Genomic DNA, 12,035 nt, shown 5'->3' on the forward strand with positions numbered 1-12,035 from the left:
GACTAAAAAACCACAGGGTGTGGGGGCTTAGACTTCCCTGACAGTCTTCCCTGCAATGTGTGGAGGGAAGTTGGAAGTGCCAGTGGTGAGCACTGTGTAAGCATTTAATGTTTAATGCATTTAACATATGAACAACTAGGAGACAAGAAATGGTCCCTGGACATGTGAAAAACAGTAATAGACAGTGAACTTCTCCAGTATCCAATAGTATTGAAAATACAGTGTCACTTGATGAAGTCTTGTAAAATGGAACACCAGTGTACAAAGTTAACTCCCCAAACAAACCTGCCAGTGATAGTTTGGTTTTGAGATTTCAGGTGAAACCAAGTGCACTTCAGGCAATGAAAATACTTTTTTTTCCCCCCTAGGATTCATGTAGGTCTCTATGTAGGCATTTATCTCAGCATAACTCAGTACAGCTGAGGCAGAAGTATCAGTTTTCCTTTAAATTATCTTACTCACACAGCTTTTTCATTGAAGTTATTTTTGCCACTTACTTGTGGTTTGCTTTCATCTTAATCTTTCCAAGAAGCTAGTTTGCCTGTGCTAAATGTAAAGCAACTCCTGCAATGTGATCTGAGAGCTTTACAAATACAGATGGACTTTGCTTCCTATCACTCTTGCCGAGACTCTTTTGTACAGTGGCACAAACAGCCTATCTACAACCATTCAACTGACAGAGCAGGGGTAAATATCTGCCTTGTGACAAAGCTGTAAGCTAGCTCTTCCATTGCCATTGCGAGACAGCAATTAGTACTGCCTTAGAATGAAAAAAAAAGAGATAAAGAGGATGCAATCTACTACAGTACAGAAAATATCACACTCATCCTCTTTTGCTGAGGATGGAGAAGAATTTGAAGTCTGTAGTACCACAGACTCTGTCTTTGGTTAGTTTGCTGTGGACTGTGAAAAAAGATTTGATAACTTATCTGAAGCCCTGCGTATTCTTCTGTTTTCTCTATAGAAGTTATAAAGGAAGTGGTGTCTCCACACATAAATAAAACATGTCAGAAGATGACTAACATCAGATTCATTATGTGTCTAAGTTGGTGTAGTGTGGCTACCAAGCTGGCTTCAAGCTGCTGGACTCTCCATGGGGAGTTTTCTAGAAACACAGCAGGGTGTCCCAAATAGGTGCACAGGAGTGTGAGGCCAGTCTGTGAGAAGATTGAAGACTATTTGGAGCCATTTTTGTCTTTCTGGTTCAATTTCACTGAGCAGTCCTGCAGATACCTGAGAAGCAAAATCAGGCCAGACTTGCATTTCAGAGATGCCAAGTCCTGTGCCACAATTAATACTGGAATCTGCAGGCTTATCACAGGACAGGCACAAGATTCATCAAGGGAGTGAGACACTTAGAGCTGATTTTATCCTACCCACCCCAGAGTGACTAATTCTAGCACACAAATTAAGCACCTTTCCTTTCTACTTACACTAAGATCTTCATAGACAGCCTCTGCTGTTGTTATCCTCACGTTCCAAGAATCGGTGTGAAGATCTAGAACCAGCAGCTACAACAGATGAGAACCCTACCCCAGCACAGTACTTGGCTTTGGAGAAAAACAGTTTACAAACCAGGTTCTACAAATTAGTGGATGCTGTCAAAATGGACATAATTGTATTGCTTCATTTCATAAATGTGGTAAGAAGGCAAATACAGTAATACCTGTGAAAGACTCAGAGATTAGCCTGACTGAACTAGAGATATGATCATGAGAGAAAAGCAGAATTTTACAGTTTGAGAAGGGCCTGCATAAAGTGCATTAAATAGGGCCTGCTCCTACACTGTAGTGAGGTGCAATAAAGAGAACCCCAAATAACCAGTCCCTCAGCTGGGAGGGTGCCTTCTGCAAACTGAACCAAGCACTGTGACAGGGTACTGAGAACCACAGTGTTTGTGAGGAGAGGTTAATATGAAGGGCAGATTGCATTGATACATCCTTGTGTCATTCTTCTGCAAGTAAAGCAGAATATCTTAAGAATATATAGGTGTCCAAGTTTACTGCCATCTCTGCTGCCAAGTCTTACTCCTCCAAGGCTCTGTGAAGTGCGCTAAAGCTGTAAGGAAGTACTATGACACCAGAGCAGCTAATGGCAACTGGCATAAGCCACCAATAGAAACTGTTTTATTTTTTTGTATGTTCCTACCCCCCTCAAAACACAGTTTTAGAGCACCTGAATGGGTATGAGGATGTAGGGGAAGAGGAGGACAGGCCTTGCAGCCTTACTTCTTTGCCATGATAGGTAGCACATGCAGTTTTCATGGGCATGAGCAGAGTACAGTCTTCATAGTGCCATAACAAATCTGTTCCAGCTTCTGGGACCGCCACCTGGACTGGTCTTTAGATCTACCTTAGATCTGTTTCTCTTCAGCAATGGAAGTAGACAGCATTATCAGGCTTACCTGTTAAAAAGTCACCTCGGCCCCAAAGAAAGAAAAACAAAAATATTTGACTTCATGTTTTTCCAAAATAAATGGTTTCTCATCACCAAAAACCCTGAAGTCTTCATTCAAATTACCTGCAAGTTTTATCAATGCACAGGTTGGCTGTCTACCCTGAACTTGTTGTCTAAGGCTGTTTATATCATTAAAGAGAGCTCCCTACATAAGGTGATTCATTTCAGCCTAAGGTGGAGTAACTTAAAACAGTTTGCCACCCTCTGCAAATACCTACCCAAATACCAACTACCAACTACGGATGGGAGAGATAATTCCTGCAGCCTACACCTTCCAGTTTGAAGAAGTTGGGAAAAAAATCCCTACTAACAGACCTTGCAAAAGCCTGCTTTGTGCTCCTCCTTGTGCTCAATCAAAGTTGCCAATGCCTGTCCCTGTAAACTTGAAGACAGTCAGCAAAACATCTGATGGGAGCTGTGGTGGGTGAGGGTGCTCGAGAGGAGTCCACAGCTTAGGTCTCATTGAGATGTTTGTTGAATTCCTCTTTTAGCACAAAAGATCTGCTTCATTCAATTTCATAACAAAAAATGGCTGAAGCACACTGGAGCAATAGGAAAGCAACTCCCTCAGTATGCACCTTCCCTCATGCTGTCGTGCTTTGCCTGAAATTCTTGAACAGGCTTTGACACAGGGACTGAAGTCAGCATTTCTCCTTCCATGGAAAGCCTAGAAAATGAGAAGAACTGCAAGGCCATCTCTTATCTTTGCTATAGTCTTACTGGCATATAGCTGAAGACCAGTCATTTCTATTTAGGTAAGCTGGTTGGTAACATTACCAATATTTTAGCCATTAGTGATCTGTCTCCAGCATCTCTTTCCCTCCACAGGAAAAGATACTTCTTCAAGAAAAAATGAAAATTATTTCAGTGCCTTTAAGTGTATCCCCACAGGCTGACATCAGTATGCACATAACATTGTATTATTGTCACAAAAAGCTAGTTTTCTCTTACATTCAGCAACTGATGGAATAATATAAGCACATCATGATTTGATTACCCTGCTTTAGTTCTCTCAGTGGTACTGTTGTGGCAGCTTGTAGAAAGCTCCAGATGAAGTAGGAAAATTTTCTTGCAGAAGTTCTTCATGCTTTTTTGATTCTTCCCTTTGGTCAAGCAGTACTTCCCTATTTATAGAATTTCAATGGATTAGCATGCCAAAGTTTATGTACTTTTTTTTTACAGTTCATTCCAATTTTTTATGGAGCTGGAGAACCAAATTTTACATGGCAATCTTCTCCTGGCAATGTCTCTGACTTTGGGAGACTTTTCTCCCACTGCTTCCTCTGCTTCTATGTCCTAGGCAGTTATATGAATTAGTTAATATTTATAAAGCCCATTAAACCCATACAGGAAAGATACTATGAGTAAAATAATGGAAATTAAGCCTGAGAGATCCTCTAGTCCTTTCACGGTCACTTCTCACTGGCCATGCTTTCTAAACCAATAAACATAATTTCTTTCCCCTGGATTTCTTCAGTCTCAACATGGCTGAAAAGACATTTTCAGGGGATTCTTTTGTAACAGGCTCTATCCTCTACAAGATGATAATAATTTGTCTACAGCTCAAAATGTAGTCACAGGTGCTTAAAATTAAGTGCCTGATATGAAATGCTGCCTTTCCTTTGAATGTGTCTTCTTTTTTTCTCCCGTATTTTAATCTTGCTCAAACTTTTTGAAGTTTCAGATTATTTGCATTGCCATTTTGGAAAGAGACCATTCCTGATTTTCAAAGGTTGGAGCAATTGGGGCTCAGGCAGCCTGAAAACACTGTCCACTTTTCTTCAGCCTAAGCACCCAGATTGGAGGCACAAAGAATTACAAACCTTTCCAAACCATATGTGAAAAACCATGCTTTTGTCCTTAAGTTAGAATACAATGGTCTGTCAGGAGTGACTCGTTCACCACCACAAGCATCCACCAAACCCAATATGCCAAACTCAAAACTGCTGTTTACCCACCAAGTTATGAAAATACCACAGAGGTCTTCCAAGGAAGACTTCGCCTGTGATCTTTCCTAGTACTGGTTGGAGCTTGGTGACTCCAGAAAGATCCTGAGCAAGGCAGAAGGAAGCCTCAGTTTCACAAGTCGGAGAGAAGAAGTCAAGGACTACCTCTGCTATTCCCAGAAGATTGCACCCCCAGGAAGACCCTGGACGGTGGATTCCAAAGGAGTTTCTCCCTTAAGAGCTGAGATAAGCCCCTTTTCCAGGTGACAACCTTCCTTTTCATGAGTCAGTGAAAAGGAAGTTCCTTAGGCAGGATTTTTGATCCTGAAAGCCAAATTATTTCTTTACTAGGCAGAGGAGTTCACAAAAGATGAAACATGCAGACAAGACTTCTGAACTAGCAGCCTGTACATTGAGTAGGAAGAGATGTCCTGAGTGGTAAAAAAGAATTTCAAATTCAGACAGCAACTCAGAGGGAGATTGTATAGAATAGAAATGTGTCTTGGGTCTCCTTGTTATCCACTGTGTCACTGTAGGGAAGGTACTTTCTGCTTAGCCTTGAAAGTTTTCAATGGTTTTCTGTCTGTACTTACAGCAAAATCTACACAGCCCCTTCCCTTATGTGATTCCAGCCATCACATCCCTCTTCCTATAGCCTTGCTTAAGCACTCTTTCTGAAAAACAGCTTTATGAGTCTCTTTCATACTCCATGTAACACATGGGATCAGGTTATATATCCCTGGGTTTATTGAAATAAATTTTTCAGGAAATTAAAAAATCCAACTATAATTGTAGCACAAGCCAGCCTTACAGCTTTACAGGAATACTGTAGGAAAACATCCTGCAGTCTTAGAGGGACTGGTCAAGAGCTGCTGCCAAAAAAGTGCAAATTTTAAATAAGTAGTCTTGCTAAAAAATTGAAAAAGACTCCATAAGGAGCAGAGAAGTGGCCCTATTATTCATCAGTCCTGTTTTATAATGATCTATGTGACCCAGTGAGATGCATCCCAGAATCCTGAGGGAATTGGTTGACAGTGGTTGCCAAGCCCCTCTCCATGATACTTGAAAAGGCATGGCAGTCAGGTGAAGTCACAGGTGACTGGAAAAAGGGAGACATTGTACCTATCTTTAAAAAGAGTAGGAAGGATGACCTTGAGAACTACTGACCTGTCAGCCTGTTTGATACCCTTCCCTCTGTGCCTGGGAAGAACATGGAACATATCCACCTGGGAGCTGTGCTAGGGCATGTGGAGGGCAGAGAGGTGATTCAGGACAGCCAGCACTGCTTCACCAGGGGCAAGTCCTGCCTGACCAACCCCGTGGCCTCCTGTGATGGAGTGGGCAAGAGTGGGCAAGGGAAGAGCAATGGATGTTGTTTATCTGAACTTCTGAACAGCCCTCACAACATCCTTCTCTCTGACTTTGAGATAGATGGATTCAATGGGTGAATTGTTAGATAGATTAGCAAGTGGTTGGACCGTCCTGTCTGGAGGGAAGTTGTCAATGGCTTGGAGTCCCAATGGACATCAGTGACAAGTGGTGTCCCCCTGAGGTCTGTACTGGGACCAAGAGCTGTTTAATATCTTTATTATCAAAGGGATTGAGTGGACCCTCAGCAAATTTGCCGATGACACCAAGCTGAGTGGGGCTGCTGACACACCTGAAAGGTGGTATGCCATCTGGGGGGTCTGGACAAGATTGAGAAGTGGGTTCATGGGAAGCCTGTGAAGTTTAACAAGACCAAGTGCAAGGTGCTGTACCTGGATTAGGGCAACCCCTGGTATCAGCACAGGCCAGGTGATGAACGGATAGAGAACAGCCCTGGGGAGGAGGACTTTGGGGAGCTCATGGATTAGAGGCTGGACATGACCCAGTGATGTGCACTTGCTGCCCAGAAAGCCAAACTTGTCCTGGGCTGCATCCAAAGCTGCATGGTCAGCAGGGCAAGGGAAGGGATTCTGCCCCTCTGCTCTGCTCTGGTGAGACCCCACATGCAGTGCTGCATCCAGCTCTGGGATCCCCAGTATGGGAAGGGTATCAAACTGTTGGAGCTAGTCCAGAGGAAGCCACCAAGACAAGTAGAGGAATGGAGGACTTTTCCTGTGAGAAAAGTCTGAGGAAATTTGGTTTGTTCAGCCTGAAAAAGAGAAGACTTCAGGGTGATTTAATTGCGGCCTTCCAGTGTCTGAAGAGAGCCTCCAAGAAAGGAGAGGAACATTTTACAAAGGCATAGGGTGACAGGACAAAGTGCAATGGATTCAAACTGGAAAAGAGTAAATTTAGATTAGAAGTTTCCAGAGCAGGTAGAAATACTTATTGACCTGAGAATGGGATTTTATTTAACCAGCCAGTCTTAACCCTGTAGAGATGGAGTAGCTGCAGCTGAAGCAGAACAAGTTGGCACCCATAAAGTCTTCCTCCACTAGTTCTGACCTCATCCTGGAAACCGAGCTTTTTCAGAGGAGAAGAAACTTACCCCCCTTTTGCAATATGTCACAGGAAGTGCTGTTTCCTATTTTCAGATATATGTTTGTTCACAAAGAAGAAGAACCCACAGTTGGACCAGCTAGATGAAACAGTGAGTAGCTGATTTTTTCCTTATCTTTCCATCTAAATGTGTGTCTATTTAAGTGAAATTCACTAAGTAGGGAGTGTATGTGCTTAATGACAGTAGCAGTAGAGCTGACATTGAAGCAGAGATAATATCTTTGGGAACAATTTGGTCTTGTAACCAGCTTTCAGCTTGGGATAAGGCTAAATATGAAAGTAGAAAATTCAGTTGGACAATTGATGTAGAAAATGTTGATCTGTTTTTCTATCAGAAACTTATTGGGTCTTGGCTTTGAAGCAGTTCAGGAGATTGATAGCTTGAAGTTGCATTCTGCTAAGGATAAAATTTAGTCAGACATGAAATCCTTCATGCTTAACCTAAACGCTCCATGTCTAAGTCACATCTTGCTCTGTCAGATGCAGTTGGCAGGTGTTCTCCATCCCTATCCTATCCCATGATTTCTCCGTATTATTCAAACATTTAATCTGTTAAGTGTTATTTCATTATCATGCTTTAAGGGGATATTAGGCCTGGGTCCTCTTTTTAATGTGCTGTCTCTGAGCCACCACATTAGAAAGTCTTTACTCCATACCTCAGCTACATCTCAACGAGATATCACTTTTATACCCAGATTGCAATTTTTATTAATGAAGTTTTACATGAATAAAAATCATCAGTACTACACTGGAATTTTTCTACTCACACACAAGAAAAGGTGAACTCCTCTGATTGGATAAATGAGATTTGCCACTTGTATGTAGCAAAAAAGCTACAATAGCCTACGAATAGACTTTCATTTTTTTACATTCTTGGGAGAATTGCACTGTCATTTGCCTGGAACAGCTGACAGCAACAGAACAGGGGGCTTGAACCTCTCAGTGTAGAGACCCTTGGAGCAATAACAGGACATCACATGATCCTATGGCATATGGTGGCAACCTCCACTCCAAGCTATTAGCCTTCTATTTTGTACTTGAGTCATCCTCAGAATGGTTGTGACTACAACTGCTGCTTGAACTACTCTGAATTCAGTGTTTTATCAGATACTGAAAAAAAAAAAAAAAAAAAAAAAAACAACCAAATCACAGCAAAAAAACCCTTAACAGACATACTAGCCCAGAAGTTAGCTTACACAAGAGAAGAGCCCATGTATACATATACTCATGATTTGGAGGAAGATACTTAACACATATCTCAAATTTCTCTTTCTCACAATCCTAATTTTCAGTGCTTATGATATTCCTTTACTGTACATTTGTTTAGGTAAGGACACATCCTACTTCTTTTGTCTTGAGGCCCATAAACTGACTCTATTTAATTGCAGAAAAGCTCAGAATTTTTGCCAGACTTTCTGGTTTTGATGGGAAATGTAAACAATCAGATCCTGAGGGCTCACAGAGAATTAAGCCTGCTCTTTTCAGCCCAAAATATATTTTACTTTCAAATTTTGCAGAGTTGAAAAAAACCCCAATAGTTAGGAGGCAAGTGATTCTGAATGTTTCTAATGCTCAGCTGTTAGAAAAGAGGAAGAGGTTTCCCAGGCAAGGTTTAATTTTGGAAGGGGCTCTTTACCCAGTCAAATCCTAGAAAGAAATCCTGTGATCACTACCACATGAAAAGTTGTGTTTCAGGGAAATTACCAGTTCAGAGTCTTACACAGAGTATTTAATTTACACTTCCATCTTTTCCCTCATCTTTTCTGGTAACTCAGGAAAAGTTCTTACTTCTATGCTTACTCTCCAAGCAAGTGCAGGTGTTTGTGCACAGATTTCTCGGCAGTTTTGCTTCTCCTAGAAAGTCAAAGGCAGAGTTAAAGAGGTGGAGCTGTTAGCAGGAAACACTGGGTACCTCTCTTGCAGAGCCTGCTATCAGAATATGTGGTATTATTTTTTTGTTATTCAAGTTTCAGTATTACTCAGTGCTATGTTGCACTTCTCTCTCTTCATAGAGCATCCCAGATGCTGCTGACACATACTTTTAAGTTGACTACAAATCATTAAGCAATTTCTTTTTCTGTGTGTCAAATGCTGGCATTTGTGAAAGAAGGAGAATGAGGGTGGGACACTAGCGCTGTGTTATCCTTTCATACATTTTAAAAGAAAAAATTTGTCTTAAATTGAAAAAAGGTGAAGGGAACTTTGGGAAAGTCATCCAGTTTTGAGATAAGCATCTCCATTCATGCACAGATGCTCTTGTAACTAGTAGTTATTACAAGTTCTGGTTTCTGAGGGGAAATTTTGTCCAAACCCCTCTAGAGCACAGCAGACTCATTGGGCCGTGAGAAATGTCATCCCTAAATAAGTCACTGTAGCAACTCAGGAGCTGCTTTGCTTGAATGACATGACAATATCATGTCTGATAGTCCTACCAGCACCTAGACATCTTCTAGCTTAAAGTGAAACTGTAGAAAGCAGCTAATGTTCAAGAGCTAGTGAGGCTTCTCTCAAAGCAGCCAAAATACAAGAATCTGGAACGACATGTTTCAGGGCTACACCCTCATTACAAGAATCTCTGATGTTACCATAAGTGCAGCTTTGTTAAAACTTAGAGAAATTAAATTACATTTGTTTGGGCTCACAAAGTTACAAGTATTCAGCGGACCAAATTTTCCCCGATCCAAGATGTAACTCAATGTTATTTGCAAGAATTTTTTTTCAGGCTCCTGGTATTTGGCCCATTGCTTGGCCAAACCTCTCTGAATCCAGCTTCTTTGGCAACTCAGAACATAACCAGTCCTCCAAGGAGAAACAACAGTAGCCTCTTATTGGACTGTTCATGTATTTAGATACTCTTACATGGTTAAACACAGGATAAATTAGTAAATTCTCCTCTTACATGTCTACCTTAGGCTTGACATTTTGCCTACTTTTGCAAAAATCATTCAGAATTTCTGTTAGAACCCAAAACTACCCTGTGCATACAGAAACAGTGGGACTGTGGTTAGGACAGTGGGCACTGATGGCCATATGCAGTATAGAAAATGAAAATAATTAAGATTTTCTGAATATTCGTGTGTAATTTTGGACAGCGAAAAAAAAAGAAATATACCAAATAATTAAATACAAGCTCTCAAATCAGAATTGCTCCAATTATGTTTAAACAGCACAAGAGCAGAGATAAACCTGGAGATCTCTTTGCTGTAACACACTTATTTCTGAAGGTTCACACCTAGATAATTTAAGAGCCAAAACCAGACATCATGTCCAGGGCTACAACTTCTGTAGAAGATGCTTCTTTCTGCACAAAAATGAATATGGGAAATATGGTTAAGATAAATTTAAAAAATTAAAATAAAGTGCCACCATTAATTTCCAGTAGAATTTTATCCAAGTCAGTTTTCTAGAGTTCTTTGTGATTAACACTGCCTGTGTGCAAAGGAGAAGTATTTTTTAAAAACCACCTCAGAAAATATTTTTAATATTTGTTTTGAAAAGGAGGACCATACAAATACTGTGAGATTTCCCACCAGGTCAGAGCCAGTAAACAAAACAACTACAGCACATGTTGTGTTTCTAGCCAGGGTGAGTGTCAGTTGTACAGGGCAAGAGCTAAATTTTGGTGGCGAGAAAGTGAACTTGGTCTGACTGGGATGGACTTTTCTTCCCAGCAGCCCTTATAGTGATGTCATTTAGGTTTGTGAGCACAGCTGAGACAGATGACTCAAACTGACCAAAAGGATATTCTGTGCCATGTAACATCACACTCAGGAATAAAACTAGGGGCAGAGGGAAGTTTTTCCAGAGTTTTTCCACTGCTCAAGGACTGCATCTGTCTGCTTGTTGAACATGGCAAGCATTTGTCTTTGTATTACCTCCTGTGGGTTTTTTCAGTTTCATTCTCTTTTTCAGCTGTCTTTTTCTCAACCTGCAAGATTTTCTTTCTTCAGCACCTCTGAGTCTCTCCCTGATCCTGCTGTGTGGAAGTGAGTGGTTTGACCAGATGGGGCCCTAGCTGTCAGCTGGGATCAACACTTCACAAGACACAAAGCTTGGACGGAAAAGGAGACAAATCTTTAGGGAGTCAGTTACCTTAAGTTTTGTTGCTCCCACAATTGTTTTCTGCCAGTGTTACAACTCAAAATAAGTTCCAAACTTAAAAAAAAAAAAAAAAGTTACTTTATTTTTCTACAAATACAAAGATTCTACAAGGCTAAGGGGACCAAGGCAGGTTTAAATTAAATATTAAGAAAAATTTCTTCACTGAAAAGGATATCAAGCTCTGGAACAGGCTGCCAAGGGAAGTGATTGAGTCACCATCCCCGGAGGTATTTAAAAGATGTGTAGATATGATGCTTAGGGACATGATTTAGTGGTGGACTTGACAGTGTTAAGTTAATGGCACCTTAGAGGGCTTTTCTGATCTAAATGATTCTACAATTCTACAGTACTATGATTCTATATATAAGCATATGTATATGTATATTTCCTTGTGCATATATACACACAAAAATTGGTTTATTACCATGTAACCAACAAAATTTGTTCAAGAAGGTTATTTGTATTATACATATATCCACCAAGATAAAAATCCAAATCCAAACTATGTCCTCTGGATCCTGAATGGTCTGTAATTCCATATCAGGAAAACAGCCTTCTCTCAAACAGCTGAATAAGCTGACATGAGCTTAAGACACTTCAAAAATTTCACCTGCTGCAGCTCAAAATGGCCCAACATGTAATTAAATTGACTATCTACTAAAAAGCAGAGCAGGGGCCTGTCTCTCAGCCACTCCAGCCATGGGCTGAGTTTCTTCAGTGACATTTAGACTTGTACAGCTCGAGTACAGACAGAGTGAAATAGTGGTGGTTTTGAGACTGTGGTCTCTGCAAAAGATGCCTGCAACCACACAGGGCAGAGCACACCACTGAAAAAAGTGCATTCAGGAAAGGAGAGAACACTGGTGCATGACATGAGCATTCAGATATCACACAGCAACCTGGGCCAGATGCACTGCCTGAACTCTTCTGCATCGGGAGCGCTCTGTTGCCTTTGTCTAAGCAGGCATGACATTTCCAGGAACAGGCTGATTTCAAAACTAACACCATGCCATGGGCAGCCACCTGTCTGCCATGAAGTGTCTG

Source organism: Anomalospiza imberbis, chromosome 1, assembly GCF_031753505.1.
Source record: "Anomalospiza imberbis isolate Cuckoo-Finch-1a 21T00152 chromosome 1, ASM3175350v1, whole genome shotgun sequence".
Taxonomy (NCBI): Eukaryota; Metazoa; Chordata; class Aves; order Passeriformes; family Viduidae; genus Anomalospiza; species Anomalospiza imberbis.